General features: G+C 36.9%; 1 protein-coding gene across 4 annotated transcripts in view; it reads right to left on the reverse strand.

The window, feature by feature from the left end:
- DPP10 (dipeptidyl peptidase like 10) overlaps window positions 1-21,089 on the reverse strand; it is a 1,476,327-nt gene that overhangs the window by 113,471 nt on the left and 1,341,767 nt on the right. The window lies entirely within an intron of this gene.

Below are 21,089 nucleotides of genomic sequence, written 5' to 3' on the forward strand. Positions count from 1 at the left end.
TTGAGATGACATTTTGCATACTTAAGAGACTGCAACTGTACTAAATGCCATTTAAGTATCAGTCAACTGACTGCTTGAAAACTTCAATTCTGGGTTTTTATTTTTGCAAAGATGATTTGGTGATCAATAACATAATATTCAGTGAATCTTTCTGATTCTATCCAGCTTGACTCACAGATCTACTGATGAAAGGATGGCAAAATTCCTTTGAATTGCTCAGTGGAACAAACCTCCCTATGCCCCAAGCTTCCCTGGCAATTCTTCCCTAAAGAGAACAGTAGTTATAATAACTTTGTTCCTAAAGGGTCACAAAAGTTAGTTTGTATCACAGAGTCTTCCAACATGATATCAACAATAACAACAGTCTGGATTGGACAACAGAAATAACAGTAGAAATTAAACAGTGTCTGTCCACACAAAAGTATGTGTCTTTAAATAGAGATAACTCAAGGTAAAATTATTTATAATCCACTTTAAAATATCTTTAATGGCAAACATTTCAAACTGTTGACCTAAATTATAACATAACCTTTACAAGAACTGTGTTTCATCCTTAAGTTGGGGAAAGAAGAATGTTGTCCAGTACGAGCCAAATTGCTATTTAAATTGAGCATTCTGTAAGAAGGTGAAAGATGGCCCAGTGTCCATGTGTTCAGCATGCTCTGGGATCATTATTCCATAGCAAATGGAGCAAACACAAGAACTTCTGAAATAATTGATTAATTATGAGGTCCTAGATTTTAAATCTTAGCATGTATAGTGATGAAACCAATTTTAATATCCAGAAATTTCACTGATATTCTATTTCAAGTCTGGTGATTTAGCAGTGAGTGTATCTAATTCATCATTCTACCATTATCTGTCATTTATACTGCAGGTGAAAATGCCAATATAAGAATAAGGATTTGGGGGTGTGGTAGAAAGATATACAGGGTGTTTAAAAGCTTGAGCTTGATAATCAGGCAGCCTACATGTAAAATCTCAGTAACTTCGATAATTCTCTTAACCTTTATAAACCTCAGTCTTCTCTTTTACAAAATGTGGATAATTCTTATTCCTTAGAGATCTGTTGGAAAGAATAAAGGAGATGATGAACGTAGAACATATAACATATGTGGCTTTACTAGAAGGAGGACTGACTTCACAAAAGATAATTTGGTTCAAAATCCTAAGCTTTTGAAGGGTACAAACTAAATCAAAATAAACCTCTATGCCTTCAGACCATGTATAAACTATCCCAAACTATTGACTAGCAATGCATAACATGTTGGTTAAATATGTATTAGGAACAGTAGTGGACTGGTAACAGCAGCAGTGGTAGCTCAGTAGGAGGAGGAGGTGAGTTATTAACAAATGGAATTTACTGTTTTCACTTCACTTGGAAGGTTTTCAAGTGATGATAGGAAATAGGAAATGAGTTTATTATTGAAAGCAAGTGGGTCACACTCCAGCACAGGTGTCTTAAAAGTGAATGGTGGTGGGGACGGGGATTTGGGGTGACGATGGGGAGCAGTAAGGCAATGCAGAAATCTCCTCACCCACACACACATCAAGGAGGCAACCACAGCAAATACAACTGACTCTGACATGACCTGAGACTGCAGAGCAGACCACCTACACCTGGGGAAGAAGAGAAGCCCACACAGAGAAGGGTAAAGTGGCATAGCTGCAATCAGTCGGGAACCAAGCCTTTCCCCATCCCAGACCATAGGTGGTAGGAAGAGGAACAGAGAGCAGAGTGGATAGGGGCCCAGGAATTCTGAACATATGGTCCTGGAGATGTGCTCTGGGAGCATGAGTCTCCATTGCACTGGGTGCTGGTGATTACTAGGACCAGACACCAGGAACAATTAGAGCACTCTGAGAGGCTGAGACTTTACCCACTTGTGGAGGACAGGCATGTTCTACAGGTCCCACTGAAAGCCAACGCAGAAGTGAGAGTTTGAAAGATTTACCATCATGGGAAGGATGCCAGAGGAGCAAGCGTTGGACAGAGCTCTCTCTACCACAGGAAAAAGGGTAGGTAGACCACACTTCTCCAGCCCTCCCTCAGCCCAACTGGCCTAGTGCTTGTGGGAACCCCAAAAGCTCCATCCCCCTCACTAACAGCTCAGCTGAAGGTACTTCCCTGTGCACCTGCCTGCCCCCTGGTCCCAGCAGTGGTCAGACTTGCTGCCTGGCAGGCAGAGGGAAGCTTTCCCAGCCCTTTCTCAATGCAACTATTGAGACACCTTCAAGAGCCAGCTCCAAACACTGCATCCTCCTCCCTGATGAACCAGCCCCAAGCCACACTCTCTGTGTACCTGCCCCATCCACCCCTTCAGCCCAGCAGCCTCACCAGCACTATTGCTGCAGGGCAGGCAGAAGTCAGACCTGCCCACAACAATCCTAGCAGAAGCACCACAGCAGGGCTCACAAAGGGCCAGCAGAAGTGAGCTGCTACCTGCTGCCTATGGCCTGGGATCAACCACTGTTGGCAGACAGGCAGAAAGGTGGCTCTGCCCATAGCCCACCACAGCGACGGTGGCTCTACCACACAGGAGAACCAGGCCCTGGTGAGTAAAGAGTCTGGAACTTCTAGGCACCACAGGGATGCCTTCATCACAAAGCCATTACCCTCCAAACCAGGAGGCATAACAGATCAATCTAATACAAAGGAAGAAACACCAAAACCCTGACAAAATGAGGAAGCATACGAATATGTTCCAAACAAAAACACAGGATAAGACACCAGAAAGAGAGCTAAATGAACCAGAGATCACAAAAGTTCTTGATAAAGATTTCAAAGTAAAAGTCATAAATATATTCAATGATCTGTGGAAAACTTTTGATGATCTCAGGGAGGACTTCAGGAGAGACAAAAGAGTGGAAAGAGAGCCATTCAGAGCTGAAGAATACAATGTCTGGAATGAGAAGGAAAAAGGGGCACAAAGATTCTCAATCGTCATATAAGTCTGTCACAGAGATGGTAGTGCAGCATGTAGATATAACCACTGATTCTGTAGCATCTTCCTATGTTGACAGATGATAACCATACTAGTAGAGGTGAGGATTTAATAATATGGGTAACTGTTGACTGTGCTGTATACTTGAAACCAATGGAAGATTGTTTATTGACATTTCAATAAATAAATAGATATATTTTTTAAAAAGTGGATGGCAATTGGTTGTCATGATTTTCATAATCCCTCAGCTGAGAAAAAAATACTTTTATTTTAGTCAACTAAAGCCTAAGCTTTATATCTTTTGTGTACTACCTGTTTGCCTTTCACAAACAGTATATGAAATAGGCAGGCAAGGTCTTCCTTACTTAGAGGAATCCCCTTTCTTGGACCCGAACAATCAACTAGGACTTACGAGTGACAATAGGTGACAACAGTTCATATCATCTACACCCAGGCTACTTAAACACATGTGGCATTTATTAGAAGTAGGGGTGACTTAACCAAAAGTAATGTTGTTCCAAATCCTCAGCTTCTGAAGGGAGTGAACTGTAAGTCAAAATAATTAATAAAACCTCCATGATTTTAGCAGATGTATAAATTACCCAAAACCATTGACTAGTAATTACATTTATATTTGAAGAACAGATTGGATGATTTTCAGAATCCATATGAAACTGACATCTGCTTCAATGTAAAAGAACAAGCAGTATGGAATCAGAATTTTAATGCCATTTGCTGAAAGCTGCAATCCCAAGGAATGTCCACAAGATCTTTTTTCTATGCACAAAAAAATTAGTGGCTGCTGCCTTCATGAAAATGTACATTTATAGTCTTCTAATGTCTTTTAAATTACCAAGGTTTTCCTTGAATTATATTAGTTTCAAATAATAGTCACAAACTCTAACCACTACCTTAATAATATGAGAGCTGCAAATATTGCATTTGCAGAAACTGTCTGGGCACTCTGATGAAATCAAGCTGGTCCAAATGGCAATCATCAAGGGCTACAACTAGATTTAAATCACATTCATTGAATATATGACAAACCCTAATGCCATTTATCCTGTTACTAATTAAGCTGTCATAGTAGTTTTGATGTCACTAATCAATTCCTTCAGTGAACCACCTAAACAGGATAATAAATAGAAATGGATAGGTATCTGACCACTTAACTCTTCAATTTATAGAGCAAACCAACCACCTAGTTTTTCAAAGTCAATAGTCTTAATACCTGTATAAATTATTCAAAATTGGTAAAGCCAATATGGAAGGAACAGGAAGATAAATGAAATACTATGTGCTGAATTACAATGGGTTAAGAAATAAGTAATAAACTTTCCAAGAAATTACTCTAATCAATGCATTAGTTGATACTGCTCATTACTAAGTGATTGGACACAACGTGTGTCATTGTTGGGCAAGGTGTTTTAAAAGCCTTACCTTTTGAATTTTGAATTTCCTGCTTTCTCTTCCCCTTGCCATGACCACAAGCAATGCTTCAGATAGCGGACACGGCAGCAGCCTGGCTTGCTGGGAGAATAGGCATAGTGGGAACTCACTCCTCAGCCCCAGGCAATGTGAAATGGACACAGACCAAGATGAACATTTGATGTTAAAAGTCATCAAGATTTTGAGGTTGAGAGTAATCACAATGTAAATTAGTCTACTGTGACTGATTGAAGCAGAGACAATGCCTGATACAGACTTATAATAGCAGACTCTTAAAAACTTTTAGCCAGCTTAAACGAAAAAGAACAGCAAAATAAAACTGGAATGGTTTTATCGAGAAACTGTTCTATATAATAGGATATTAGATTCATTTTAGCTGAAATATTGCTGAAAAGTTATCCCACCTTCACTGATTTGAGTGATTTTCCTGGTAATTTTAAATTAGGAAACTTGAGTTATTAAAAAATCCCCACGCCCTGTGGTGGTGTAAGAGGATCTGGAAAGTTACATTCAAGGTGGGATATGTTTTGGGTTGCCTTCTTTTTTGTCTTGCTTTTGAGGAAAAAAAAATTGAAATTAAGAAGCATTCCCAGATAACACATATCACTGGTAGGGATGTGGTAAAGGGGTCCTTTCCTAGGTGATTGTGAAAATGTAAAATGGTCATATGGGAAAGCAACATGCAATTTCCATCTCAAAAGGAATCCCAAACCTGGCACCTTGTCTTTTAGAGAAAAAAAAAACATCACTGTGTAGAGAATGATGAAGAGTCATATTTATTTCAGCTGCATTTAAGATGTTCAAAAAGAGGAGTCAAAGTGAAAACCCATCCAAGTAAATGTCTGGATGGATGATTGACCTACATCTTAGAGTAACATTCAGGCTTTGAGGAAAATAAATTAGTGCTTCATGAACTGATTTGGAGAAGTTTTACTGAAATACTGTTGAGTGACAAAAAACACAAAACAAAAAATATGATTTCAACATGAACACATTTTTTGTGCACCAGACACAACATTAATACAAACTTTCACAGGAATGTGACCAACAGATATGCACTGGTTGTCTGTCGGTTCTCAGCCCCATGCCTGCCTCTCTAGAGTCTTATTTCTGTGGATTGTTAAAAGCTAGTCTTCTTAGCTTCTTCGCTAGGTGGATTCTGGTTACTTTACACAACAAGGAGAGCTGTTAGTTTAGGAACTGGAAGGCATTTGCTCTGGCAGTGGCTCTACCACGCCACCTCCAGCCTTTTAATGTGGGTACTTTTGTTGGGAGATGGATATACAGTGAGAGAGACAACTGAAAAACAGGTCATCAAACAGAAAAAGACTTGGAAAATATACTAAAAAGACTTGACCACATTTATGCTTGTATGTATATTATGCAGTTTAATATATGCATAAATTCAATACCAACATTAATTTCAGTGATAAAAATGATATTAATATAGAAATTAGTCTGACATGTTGGTTACATGTACAGCAGATATTTAATTATTTTTAATTGAAACTAATGACAATGAAGCTATTTTCTTAACTTAGAGCAGGGTTTCTCAACCTCGGCATTACTGACATTTAGGAATGGACATTGCTTTGAGAACTGCCCTGGCAGTGCAGGAGGATGAGCAGCATCTCTGCTTCCCCACACGTACAAGATGCCAGTAGCAGCTCCTTCCCTCAGTTATGACAACACAGAATGTCTCCAGACATTACCCAATGGCCCCTCAAAGGGAGTTGCAAATCACCACCTCTTTGAGAACTACTGACTTTGAGATAAGATTTCTTCATGTGCATAATGAAATGGTAGTTTAATTCCCCAAACCTTTAAAAGCCTATTTGCAATTTGTTGTTAGAAAGTACTCTCCCAAATGTGCCTGTGGTTATAAAGATTTTTAATGTGTAGTCCCCTCACTTCAAGAAGATTATAATGTTATATGAGAGACAGGTAGGTAAACTCCTAAAACCCAGTGCTGAGCGATGAACAGCAGGGATCAGGGTGGGGGAATGGGTTCATAGAGACTTTTAAGAGAGAGTGAATTTAAATTGTGACATAAAGGACAAGGAGTGATTCCATGGGATTAGGAAGGTGGAAAGAAACAAATGCCAGGCAATGGAATAGATTTAACTCAAGTCACAGACATATGGAAATATGAGGAGGATAGTTCTGTAAGATTCAGGTACATCTCTGTAATACACATGGTTGCTCTAAAAGTTAAGAAAGTTTCCTTGCCTAATAGAATTCGAGCATTCAGACAACCACATCCTAGGGTCCTTTGGTTCCTGGCTCACCAACCATGATTCAACCTCAACATTATCCTCTGGTCAAATTTCCAAAATTTGTCTGGAACCTTTGTCTTTTTCTCTATCAGGAACAGATTTTAATTTTCAATCATGCCACTCAGTTACAAAAATGAATTCATAATATTATTTTGGAAATAAATGACACACAGGTTTTGCCATGATTTAGAGTCATTATTAGGGACAGATCTTATCATTTTTCAATAAATATAAGAGTTTCAACATATTGACAATGTTAAAACATATGTTATATATATATATATATATATATATATATATATATATATTAACTACTTTATTGAGAGAAAGATTGTAAGAATAATCACCTGGAACTCCATCATACACATAAGATGCTGCAACATATTTAAACTTTTTTCTAAATAAAAATGTTCAAAATATTTAAGCCATATTGCATTAATGGATCTGGTTCCACTGTAGAAAACGTTTTGAGGAATAACTCTCTAAAACCTTTAGTATTAACTTATAAAGAAAGTGTCCTTATTTCGGTTTATATAGCAGACTCTTTTGTTAACATGAAATATAAACAGACAAAAAAAGCAGAATATTTTGTCATTACAATTAGAATGGCTGAAATAAAACTGAGAGTCAATAGTAAGTGCTGCAAGGGTATAAAGCAATGGGAACCTTCATGTACTTCTTATGGAAGAGTAACTAGGTACAATTACTTGTAAATGTGAAAAAAACAGATTTTACCAAAGCAGAAAATAGGTATAATTATATGTCTCATGAACTCCATCTGAGGGATATACCTAACAGAAATGTATATGGATGGATAGGTAGGTAGATATCTATATCTATATCTATATCTATATCTATATCTATATCTATATCTATATCTATATCTATATCTATATCTATATCTATCTATATCTATATCTATATCTAATATAGAGATATATATATAGGAAAGGGAGGAAGGCAAAGAAGGAAAAAAATGTGTATATATACACAAACATACATATATACATATGTGCATACACTGTGCATATGAATAAATATGTATATAATACGTAATATATTGTAAAATTATGTATATGTATAAACATACACAAAATCAAGGGGCATACACAAAAATACTCACAGTAGTGCTATTTATTATAGCCAACAATAATACTGCAAATCAGGGTAATGATACCCTTGCAAGAAACTAGTGACTGGTAAATGGTAGAATAGGGGTATCCTGGCATATAAATGATGTTATGATCCTACTCTGGGTGCTGTGCAGGTGGAAGTGTTCATAAGGATCATATTTGCTGCATGTATGTTAAACTTAAAAAACAAAGAGAAATCTAAGGGTTAAAGATGGCAGTGTGAGAGAAGAGACAGAGGCTTCCTCCTAAAACCATATACAATTAGAAAATATACTTGGTGCAACTAATCCTGAGAGAGCAACAGGAAAGAGGACGGCGCCAGACTGCACACACCTGGAGAAAAGAGCAGACCTCATGGAACAGGGTAACATACAAAAGCTGTGTCCCGGCAGGACCCAAGCCCTTCCCCCACCCCAGCTCACCGATGGGAGGAAGAGAAACAGAGCAGGGAGGGAGTGGAGGCCTGAGACTGCTGAATACCTAGCTCTGGAGATCTGCTCTGGGAGGACAAACCTACATTTCATGGTGCTTTCATGATACTTGTGTGATTTTGGGGTTGGAAAGCTAACACAGGCAGAATTCCTGGGGAGACTGAGATTCCAGCCACTTATGGAAAGCAGGGATCCATATCTGGCTATTCTGGGACAAAAGCTTATACCTGTGTGCTGGGCCCACTGGCTCAGGCAGTGGAGACAGGCATAGCAGCCAGGAAGCAGGAAACAGCTCTTTCTTCCCCCCAGGCACCAATGCTGCCCCCCTGAGACCCGACATTGCTTCAGGGGCTGAGCAGCTCCAGAGAGTAGAGCTTCTAGACACTAGAGGGTGCCATATACAAATATGGAACACCAAAGTAACCTGGTCCAGAGTAAAATTAATATAACTCTGGAGAAAGATTTAAATGACATGGCCCTTATGACTCTTCCTGAAATGGAGTTCAAAGTAAAAATCATCAACATGCTAATGAAGGTACAGAAAGATATCCAAGAACCCAGGAATGAATTCCAGTACGAGATCCAACCATTGAAGAGCGTGATGGAGGGTATTAAAGGCAGGTTGGATATCGTGGAGGAGATGATAAATGAAATAGAAACTAGAGAAGAGGAATACAAAGAAGCTGAGGCACAGAGAGAAAAAAGGATCTCTAAGAATGAAAGAATTTTGAGAGAACTGTATGACCAATCCAAACAGAACAATATTTGCATTATAGGGATACCAGAAGAAGAAGAGAGAGGGATAGGAATAGAAAGTGTCTTTGAGGAGGTAGTTGCTGAAAACTTCCCCAATCTGGGGAAGGAGATAGTCTCTCAGGCCATGGAGATTCACAGATCTCCCAACACAAGGGACCTAAGGAAGACAACACCAAGACATATATTAATAAAATTGGCAAAGATCAAGGATAAGGACAGACTATTAAAAGCAGTCAGAGAGAGAAATAAGATCACATACAAAGGAAAGCCCATTAGGCTAACATCAGAGTTCTCAGCAGAAATGTTACAGGCCAAAAGGGAGTAGCATGATGTATTTTTTAATGCAATGAAGCAGAAGGGACTTTAAACAAGATTACTTTATCTGGTAAGATTATCATTTAAATTTGAAGGAGGGATTAAACAATTTCCAGATAAGCAAAAGCTGAGAGAATTTATCCCCACAAACTATCTCTACAGTCTATTTTGGAGGGACTGCTATAGACAAAAGTGTTCCTAAGGTTGAATAGCTGCCACAAGAAGAATACTGTGCCACCACAGTAAAGAAAGAAGAACAGCTAATTACTAAGCAAATGCAAAATTAAATTAACTATCTCCAAAGTCAATAAAGGGATAGATGAAGAATACAGAATATGAAACCTAATATATAAAGAATGGAGGAGGAAGAAAAAGGAGAAGAAAAAGAAAAGAACCTTTAGATTGTGTTTGTAACAGCATATTAAGTGAGTTAAGTTAGACTCTTAGATAGTAAGGAAATTAACCTTGAACCTTTGGTAACCATGAATGTAAAGCCTGCAATGGCAATAAGTACATACCTACCAATAATCACCCTAAATGTAAATGGACTGAATGCTTCAATCAAAAGACATAGAGTCATAAGAGACTCAGTTTAAACCCAAAGACATACACAGACTCAAAGTGAAGGGATAGAAAAAGATATTTCATGCCACTAACAGAGAGAAAAAAGCAGGAGTTGCAGTACTTGATTCAGACAAAATTTACTTCAAAACACAGAAAGGAACAAGAGACAAAGAAGGACATTACGTAATGATAAAGGGGTCAATCCAACAAGAAGATATAACCATTATAAATATCTATGCTCCCGACACAGCAGCACCCACATATGTGAAACAAATACTAACAAAATTAAAAGGGGAAATAGAATGCAATGCATTCATTCTAGGAGACTTCAACACTCCACTCACTCAGAAGGACAGCTCAACCAGACAGAAGATAAATAAGGAGACAGAGGCACTGAACAACACACTAGAACAGATGGACCTAACAGACATCTGCAGAACTCTACACCCAAAAGCAACATAATACACATTCTTCTTAAGTGCACATGGAACATTTTCAAGAATAGATCATATACTAGGCCACAAAAAGAGTCTCAGTAAATCCAAAAAGATTGAAATTGTACTAGTTTCTCAGATCACAAATGTATGAAACTAGAAATAAATTATGCAAAGAAAATGAAAAATCCCACAAACACATGGAGGTTTCACGACATGCTCCTAAATAACCAATGGATCAATGACCAAATAAAAACAGAGATCAAGCAATATACAGAGACAAATGACAACAATAACTCAACACTGCAAAATCTGTGGGACGCAGTCAAGGCTGTGCTAAGAGGAAAGTATATTGCAATACTGGGCTACCTCAAGAAAGAAGAACAATCCCCTATAAGCAGTATAAACTCACAATTAATGAAACTAGAAAAAGAACAAGTGAGGCCCAAAGTAAGTAGAAGGAGGGATATAATAAAGATTAGAGCAGAAATAAATAAAATTGAGAAGAATAGAACAATAGAAAGAATCAATGAAAGCAAAAGCTGGTTCTTTGAGAAAATAAACAAAATTGATAAACCTCTAGCCAGATTTATCAAGAAAAAAAGAGTCTATACACATAAAGAGAATCAGAAATGAGAAAGGAAAAATCACTACGGACACCACAGAATTACAAATAATTATTAGAGAATACTATGAAAAATTATATGCTAACAAACTCGATAACCTAGAAGAAATGGACAAGTTTCTAGAAAAATACAACCTTCCAAGGCTGACCAAGGAAGAAACAGAAAATCTGAACAGACCAACTAGCAGCAACGAAATTGAACTGGTAATCAAAAACCTACCTAAGAACAAAACTCCTGGACCAGATGGCTTCACCACTGAATTTTAGCAAACATTTAATGCAAACCTAATACCCATTCTCCTTAAAGTTTTCCAAAAAATAGAAGAGGCAATACTTCCAAACTCATTCTATGAGGCTAGCATCACTCTTCAAAACCAGGCAAAGACCCCACAAAAAAAGAAAATTACAGACCAATATCCCTGATGAACATAGTTGCAAAAATACTCAACAAAATATTAGCAAACCGAATTCAAAAATACATCAAAAAGATTAACCATCATGATCAAGTAGGAGTTATTCCAGGGATGCAAGGATGGTACAACATTCGAAAATCCATCAACATTATCCACCACATCAACAAAAAGGACAAAAACCATAAGATCATCTCCACAGATGCAGAAAAAGCATTGGACAAAATTCAACATCCATTCATGATAAAAACTCTCAACAAAATGGGTTTGGAAGGCAAGTACCTCATCACAATAAAGGCCATATATGACAAACCCACAGCCAACATTATAGTTAACAGCGAGAAGCTGAAAGCTTTTCCTTTAATATCGGGAACAAGACAAGGATGCCCATTTCCCCCACTTCTATTCAACATAGTACTGGAGGTCCTAGCCACAGCAATCAGACAACACAAAGAAATAAAAGGCATCCAGATTGGCAAGGAAGAAGTTAACCTATCCCTGTTTGAAGATGACATGATATTGTACATAAAAACCTTAGAGAATCCACTCCAAAACTACTAGATCTAATATCTGAATTCAGCAGAATTGCAGGATACAAAATTAATACACAGAAATATGTTGCATTCCTATATACTATCAATGAACTAGCAGAGAGAGAAATCAGGAAAACAACTCTATTCATAATTGCATCAAAAAGAATAAAATACCTAAAAACAAACCTAACCAAGGAAGTGAAAGACCTATACTCTGAAAACTACAGGACATTCATGAGAGAAATTAAAGATACCAATAAATGGAAACACATCACAAGCTCATGGATAGGAAGAATTAATATTGTCAAAATGGCCATCCTGCCTTAAGCTATCTATAGATTCAATGGAATTCCTATCAAAATACCAACAGCATTCTTCAACGAACTAGAGAAAATCATCCTAAAATTCATATGGAACCACAAAAGACTCCAAATAGCCAAAGCAATCCTGAGAAGGAAGGATAAAGCAGGAGGAATTATGCTTCCCAACTTCAAGCTCTACTACAAAGCCACAGTAATCAAGACAATTTGGTACTGGCACCAAAACAGACCCGTAGACCAGTGGAACAGACTAGAGAGCCCTGATGTAAAGTGAACCATATATGGTCCATTAATATATGATGAAGGAGCCATGGACATTCAGTGGGGAAATAGCCTCTTCAACAGCTGGTGTTGACAAAACTGGACAGCTACATGCAAGAGAATGAAACTGGATTATTATTTAACCCCATACACAAAAGTAAACTTGAAATGGATTAAAGACCTGAATGTAAGTCATGAAACCGTAAAACTCTTAGAAGACAACATAGGCAAACATCTCCTGAATATAAGCATGAGCAATTTCTTCCTGAACCTATCTCCTCAAGAAAGGGAAACAAAAGCAAAAATGAACTCATGGGACTACATCAAACTAAAAAGGTTTTGTACAGCAAAAGACATCATCAACAGAGCAAAAAGGCATCCTACAGTATGGGAGAATGTATTTGTAAATGACATATCTAACAAGGGGTTAACATCCAAAATAAAATAAAGAATTTACACCCTTCAACACCCAAAATGCAAATAATCCAAGTAACAAATGGGCAGAGGATATGAAGAGACAGATCTCCAAAGAAGAAATTCAGATGGCCAACAGACACATGAAAAGATACTCCACATCACTAATCATCAGGGAAATGCAAGTTAAAACCGTAGTGAGATATCACCTCACACCAGTAAGGATGGCCAGCATTGAGAAGACTAAAAACAACAAATGCTGGTGAGGATGCGGAGAAAGGGGAACCCTCCTGCACTGCTGGTGGGAATGTAAGCTAGTTCAACCATTATGGAAAGCAATATGGAGGTTCCTCAAAAAACTAAAAAGAGAAATACCATTTGACCCGGGAATCCCACTCCTTGGAATATACACAAAGATTACAACTTCTCAGACTCAAAAAGACATATGCACCTCTATGTTTATCACAGCACTTTTTACAATAGCCAAGATACGGAAGCAACCTAAGTTTCCATCTGTACATTAATGGATAAAGAAGATGTGGTACATATATACAATGGAATACTATGGAATACTATTCAGCCATAAGAAAGGAACAAATCCTACCATTTGCAACAACACGGATGGAGCTGGAGGACATTATGCTCAGTGAAATAAGCCAGGCAGAGAAAGACAAATGCCAAATGATTTCCCTCATTTGTGGAGTATAGCAATGAAGCAAAACTGAAGGAACAAAATGGCAGCAGACTCAAGACTCCAATAATTAACTAGTGGTTACCAAAGGGAAGGGGTGTGGGAGGGCGGATGGGTAGGGAGGGAGAAGGGGACTGGGGGGTATTATGTTTAGTACACATGGTGTGGGGGATCATGGGGAGAACAGTGTCTCATAGAGTAGGGACATAGTGGATCTCTGGCATCTTGCTGCACTGATGGACAGTGACTGCATTGGGGTATAGGTGGGTACTTGATAATATGGGTAAATGTAGTAACCACATTGTTTTTTCATGTGAAACCTTCATAAGAGTGTATATCAATCACACCTTAATAAAAAAATTTAAAAAAAAACATAGAGAAATGTTATGTATTATCACAAAGATTATCAATATTTCACAGAATGTCACAGTGCATCATTCAACTATATAAAAATTCTCTTTCCTTAATTTGCCAGTATGTAATAAATTCCAAGTGTCCATTTATATAATGCAAAGTAAAGCTCTGAGCACAAGTTAAATACTTTGATTACGTCTGACATTTTGGCTTTGAATAAATCTCTCTGTGGGTTATGCAGTACTGCTTTCATTTCTCTGCAGGATGATCTCTCAGATATAGAACAACTCACTCAAATCATTCATGTCACCTTTGCACCAATATCTGACATTCTAGAGACAGAATCACTATCGGAGCACTCACATCCCTTGACATTTGCAATTATTCATATCACAAAGCCCTTTCAAAGAGTTCTTATTTCTTAAACCCTTTACAGAACATTAGGCATTTTCAAAGAAGTGAAAAATATCCCTGTGTCTTAAATTTATAATTATGTAAGTCACTTCCCATTTCCAATGCTCTTTGATCCATACTTTTTTAGGAAAAAAGAGGATACTAGATTAAAGTTCGCAAAGGTAATTGGTGACCAATTAATGAAATGTCACAGCAGACTATTTCTTGGCTACATCAGTCCATAAAACTCATTTAGGTTAAGAGAAGACCTTATCACAAATAAATCAGTTCAATAATTGAAAAAATTAATAAAAATATTTATAGACTCAAGTAATAAACTGGGACCCATAGAACACAGCCATCAGCATTATTATGTTATTAAAAACATCCTTATGTTCTGATTTATATGTGTCAAGTGTTAAGAGGATGGCATTTATCTAGTCGTAATGTAACCATTTTCTTCTCTACTCACTTTCTTCTCTTTCATTTTTCCTTCCCCACCCCACTTTTTGTATTATTTTCCTTCTCTGGTGCTCCATCTTAAGCTGAGTGTGTATTTGGCATCATTTATATGCTAGGCACTGTGCTATTAAGCCTTGGGTATATAAAGACAAGATCTTGTGGTCTAATGTGACTTTCCAGACACACATATAGCAGCAACGTCTATGTGTGTCTACTACACACATACAGACATTAAGGTAGATGTGATAGGTAGAGAAAAAGAAAAACAATGTATAAGGACATTAGATTAGGGGGAACTATGTTTAAGGGCAGGAGAACTTGACATGAAAAATAAAAATAATAGTAAAATTGAGAAAAATGGGATTTGTATCAGAAAGCATGTGTCTAATCCTGGCAGTGCTCTTTGTAAGATTAGACCATTATGTACTTCACCGCTCTGATACTTAGTTTCCTCATTTATAAAGTTGTGATAATACAGGATTAAAGAACCTAAAAATCAGGTCATGGATGTTCTATGTACTTGTACATAGGTATTCAATTTAAAAAAATCAAGCTAGTAAGTAAATGGCCATGAAAGATATCACCATAATTTGAGGATAATAAAACATTCTTATCCAGTTCTCTTAAGAAGAACCTTAAACATTTGAAGTGTTAACGTAATGACTTTGCCTCCTGTTTCCTCTATCAGCTGCATAGTGCACATGTTTTATCTTATCTGGCCATTCAGAAGACTTCCCTTATTATTTTTGGAGGATTCTTGCATTATGTGTGCTAGGAGGAAGTAGAGCCTAATCTCTAATCATAAAGACAAGAAGCCGATAAGACATCCGTGGCTCATGACTGTACCTATGACAATGAATCTCGAAGGAGTATGAGAAATTATTCACATGAACACCAGCAAACCCTCAAGGGTCCAGCAAGGGCAGAGGTGCAATGCCCACTGAGGTCACTGCCAGTCGCAGTATCCCAGTCATGATTTCCTGCAACAACCTAATTAAATTGTCCTGAACACATGCCTATGTGTGGCAATGCCTGACTCTTCATGGCTCCTGCTCATTTTCCAGTCCTGGAATTCCAACTTCTCAGTGAGTCTAAGAGCTTCCAGAAATCTTTTTAATTAATTCATTTTCTCTTGAAACAAACTTGAGCCATTTCTCTTGCTTACTTCCAGGAATACTAATTGTCACATGGCATGCAGCACTTTAACCCTTCAAATTCTCATGGGAAAGAAAGTCCTTCACTGTAGTTTGTGCTGAGAACAAGCTGAATTAACCCCTCTTTTTTCCCAGCTAGTTATCCACCCTTTCATTCATCCAAAGGTTAGCAAAAAGCTAAAATATGCATTTTAGACTCTGATATTGAAAAAATTTGTTTTTATATTTGTATTTTAACTCCTTTTATTTCAAATGAGGACTCCAAAATTCCTAAAATACACTTCCTGAAGGAGGGTTGAGGGATCCTGGAAGAAATTCTCATCTGCTTATCAATGGGTCTGTGTCTAATGCTTTCCAGTTCATAGAGACATGCTGATAAGAAAACAAATTGAAAAATTCAGAAGGTGGAACCAGCCTTGGTTACCTCCCATGCACATTTTCCTCACAGCTCTAGACTCTTTATTCCACTTCATGAAATTTCAAGGCATCCTCAGCCACAAATGAAGAAATAGAGGGGTTTTGGTTTTTGTTTAACAATACAGAAACATACATTTTTTACTACATCCTCCAAATATACTAGATGAGCAAAATAACCATAAAAAATGGATTTAGTAATGAAATGCCTATGTCCAGAATAAATTTTTAAATTCTAGTTAATGTTCTTATGAACTTAAATTTAATTGAGTCAGTGATGAACTAGGGACAAGAATCATTTAAATCTAAGCATAACTTGGGGCACAGAATAAAAAGCACTTGAAATATTTCCTCGTTTTGCTTTATTTTTCCTGTGAGATTCTAAAGAAATGGCTAGCCCTTGTGCTGCACTTAATCTGTCTGCTCCAATGGGGTATAATTAAGCCCTAACTATGACGTATGCGTAAGTGCAACGCAATTGCCCTAAGAACTTTTAATTTGGGTTGAAAACATGTAAGAGGGGATGTAAAAGAGCATTTTCTGATTTCTACTAATTAGTGTTTGGTTGTTTGCCATAGATTACTCACTGCTGTCCCTTCCTTCAATTCTCCTCACTTGCATCCACCCTATAAAATGACAAAACAGACTCCTTCTGTCAGTGCTTAACTGTGAAATCCCAAGTGAAGGTATTCTCTTACTCAGCATTCTATAAATAAAGGCTAAATTCTTCAGACTAACACTCTGAGCAAACTACTGTTTAGGACTTAAGTGTTGATCCACCACCTGTAAAGAAACCTCTGTTTTAGTAAATGTCATGCATTTGCTATCACATACATATTATTTTTTGTCTGTATTTGTCTTACTTGCTTCTTCCATAGAAAAGCATTGACACACAAAACAGAAAAATCTACCTTGTACAGAACAGATATATAGACTTCCTGGTGAAATGACACTTTTTCAAGTGCTGTCAGATGATATTATGTAGTTCATATTACTTTAATTACCTGTAAATATATATTTACTACTGGAAAAGTCTTTTTAAGTTTCCTAGTGAAGAAAGTTGAAAGATGAAAGCAGATGGTAAGTAGTGTGGAGGAGATACATGAAGGCATGGTCATTACACAGTTAACTCATTCATTTGCAATTCTACTACACCACTAACATGTGCAGTGCCTATGACAGTGTGATCTAAGTATTAGTCCTGGTGGTTGAAAAATTCAGTTTACAATAAGAATGATAAAATAAAAACTAATTAACTTGCAAATATGGACTTTTTATGATATAGCTGTACACAAAGTATTACTGGAATTTGAATGAACTACATGAGCACAGGTTTCTCTTGCTATCCAAAAGTAGATCATTCCTGTGAAAGTATTTGTAAGCCAAATGGTGTAAAAGGAAAAAGTATCACCTGTTAGGCCAATTTCCTTTTACAAAAGACCTGCACTAGAACCTGTTTTTGCTAACCAAAAGAAACCTAGAGAGGTTTTTGCTTTTACAAAAAAAGCTGTTTCCATACTAACGTAGCTCTTTTCATAAAAGCAAAGTAGCATAAAGTGAACTTTTGGAAAGTGAGAAGTATCTATACCTGAATCTTACTAAGGGGAAATGACAAGGTGAAGAGATATGTGTTAGGGAGTGAATGGGGACAGACAGAAGGTTAAAATAATTATTGGAGAAATGGAGAGAAGGGAGGGTGATGTACAGAGATAAGAAGGAGATTGTTTCCAAACATTTTCTGTTTTACCGATTTATTTCTTCAAATTATTTAGGTTACAAGTCTGCCTTTCCCTATCCTGCACACACAGTTCAAGCAATTGGATGTCACAAGGACCCTACCAAAAAGGCCTTCAAACTTCCTATGGATCCCATCAGCACAACAATGAAGTCTCCTTGCCCCAGGCTTAGGGATCACTTTCCTTACGGACTCTGCCAACTAAATCTCACAACACTCATCTGCATCAATCCTCGCAATATGGTGGCTATTGCCACTAACAATTGATCCTCCATCATGTTGTCATCCATGTAATAATGCTCAGTACTACCTGATCCTTTGTAAACTCAACCTTCCCCACTCTTTCACTCTACATTCAAGAACTGGCACCACAGACCCACCAATGTCCATCTGTTCTATTTCTTCTCTGAAGGTTCCTTCTCCCTGTTTCCCATAACTGACCCCTGGTCTCCCTTGAGGACACCATTACCCAGTGGCCCTTCCTTATAACTCCTGTGCATTATCTTAGACCTCAAAATGCTCATTGCTCCCTGTTGTTCCCTTAGAATCTAACTCTTTTACCCCATGATAAAAAATTATTCTCATTTGAGGTTCAATCCAATCAGCTTCCCCATTCTCTGGTTCTTTTATGGAAAATAAGTGATATCCTTAAACTTTAGTTCTAATAGGTAGGCATCATATGAAAAAAAGAGTTCTATGATCTCGGGCAAGGTGCACAAGCCAAATCTAGCTTGCCCTTGTAATTGTATAGCCCATGAGCTAAGAATTTCATGCAGACTAATATTTGTAACTGATTTGATGAGAGGGAGCATTTAGTTGGAACCTCAATTAAGTAAAAATTTTTCCCGCAAAAGATTTCCTTCTTCTCCTTAGTAGACATGTATCATAAAACATTGTACTTAATTTTTCTGTTATCTTGAATTACTGCAATAGCATTTTGTGGCAATTTTTGTTTTGTCTTGTTACATAAGTAGTTACATGATACAGTTAATTTTGTCTCTTGTCCTACAAAACCAAAAATATCTGGTCTTCTACAGAAGTTTGTACAATACAACTTAACCTAGGTTAAAACAACTAGGAAATATTGACTTAAACAAAATTAGACAGTTTCTTTTTCTTTCTTTTTTTAAATTAAGGATTCTTCAAATGTTTTTTAAAATAGGTCCTGTTTCTTAAATAACTTGCATCCTTAAGGATCAATTATTTTCACAGCTTTCATTGAATAACATTTCTCTAAGATGTGGGTCAACTCTGTGTCAACAAAGTTCAGTAACAATAGTAAAACTCATTTTGAGGAATTAAATATTAAGGATTGTCTATAATTAATGTGATCAATTTAGAGCAACATTTTCATATTTTCCTTAAAATAGGGGTGAGGATCTCCCAAACTAAATGATTCATATTTGCATATCCTTACTTAGGTGTATGTCTACTCAAACACATGATACTCAATAGGGGCACCTTATTCCCAGAATGGCTTCACTCATCAACTTCCTGTCATCTTCCCCTTAGAGCCATCATTTTCTCATTCCTTTCAATTCATACATGAGAAGTTAACTCTGATCCTTCTTATCTTCTGGGTCTCTTCACATGCCTGTGTTTCAGTTAATATCCACAAAATAATCCTTTTCCATTCTATTTAAAAGTTATGAAGCTTTTATTTTTCACACCCACAGGTGTAATGGGTTAAAATTCCAAATTTTTATTAGAGGGACAATCAGTTCAGTGGACCTGAGCCACTCTGTTCACCCTCACTGGGATAAATCCATCCTACATGTACCAGCTGGAGTTCTTTACTTCCATTTGAGACGGCTAAGAATCCAGATTGATGCTCAATTTACAATTCCATCAGAAGGACAGCCACCTTGCATTCCAGACCAACTAAGTCAACCCATTCTATTTCTAATATTTTTGATCTTATAGATTATTTGATCTAACAAGGCAAACATCAAATATATCAAATCTTCCCAAATGTCTTTGCAAATAACTTGTTTTCTTTGCAGGAAGTCATTTTTTATTTTCTGTGAATGGATATGCATCACTTTCAAACCACAAATCAAGAAATCATGACTCAAATCAAGAAAACAACCCACTATTTCCCTATTTTAGAAACTTGCATTTAACCAGTCTTATCTGCATGTTCTGTGCTACATCCATTGAAATTTTACCCAAAGTATTTGTTGGTTTATCACCTTCTTTCAGATTTTAGATGTCTCAGCTGTTCTTTAGTGACATTCCGGCTGAATTCTCTAGAGCAACTAACACAAAGCAGATTCTAAAAACAAGTTTCTTATTCTTTAAAAACTCAAGTGCCTATTTTTTTTAGGAAATATTTTCCACCTTTTACTTAAAACTGATTTAGCTACCAAGAGAATTCATCTTAGGTATTGGAAAAAGACCAAAAAGAGCCAAAATCTCAAAAGCTTACAGTGTTCTAGAAAACAGTGGAAACAATTATGTCATTAGTCATTTTGGCAGGAGTTTCAGAGTGACTTTTTCAACTTTTCAAGTGTTATCAGGAACAAAAATATTAACAGAAATGAACATTGTTTATGAATGCATGATTCTAAGGATTGGCTGGCTGATGGAAATAAACTACTGCAAAGCCTTAAATTCTAAAATTATTTAAAAGAAGAGAATTTGATGTTTATTAATCAACTAGAAACCTGATGTGCCTTGTATAAGTTATCATTAGGGAGGTTAATAAGCTCATGTAAAATATAGAAATGTAAATGCAGTTTTCTTAATCCCTATCATTTTTTAATTCTAGGTGTCAGCAGTATCACACATACTTACATAATAAAAGGTCGATACTTATCACCATTTTTGCTTTTAACAGTAGTATGTTTTATACAGAAGTTAATTTATTTAGTGATTGATATTTACTCAGATATTTAACATTTCTAATGTTCTTTATTCGTGAAGACCTGAGTTTTCTCTAGTATCATTTTTCTTCAGACTGAAGAACACTTCTTGAAAGCATGGTTCTCATGGAGACAAATTCCCTTATTTTTCTTTTA

The sequence above is a fragment of the Manis javanica genome, chromosome 7 (genome assembly GCF_040802235.1).
Source record: "Manis javanica isolate MJ-LG chromosome 7, MJ_LKY, whole genome shotgun sequence".
In the NCBI taxonomy this organism is placed as follows: domain Eukaryota; kingdom Metazoa; phylum Chordata; class Mammalia; order Pholidota; family Manidae; genus Manis; species Manis javanica.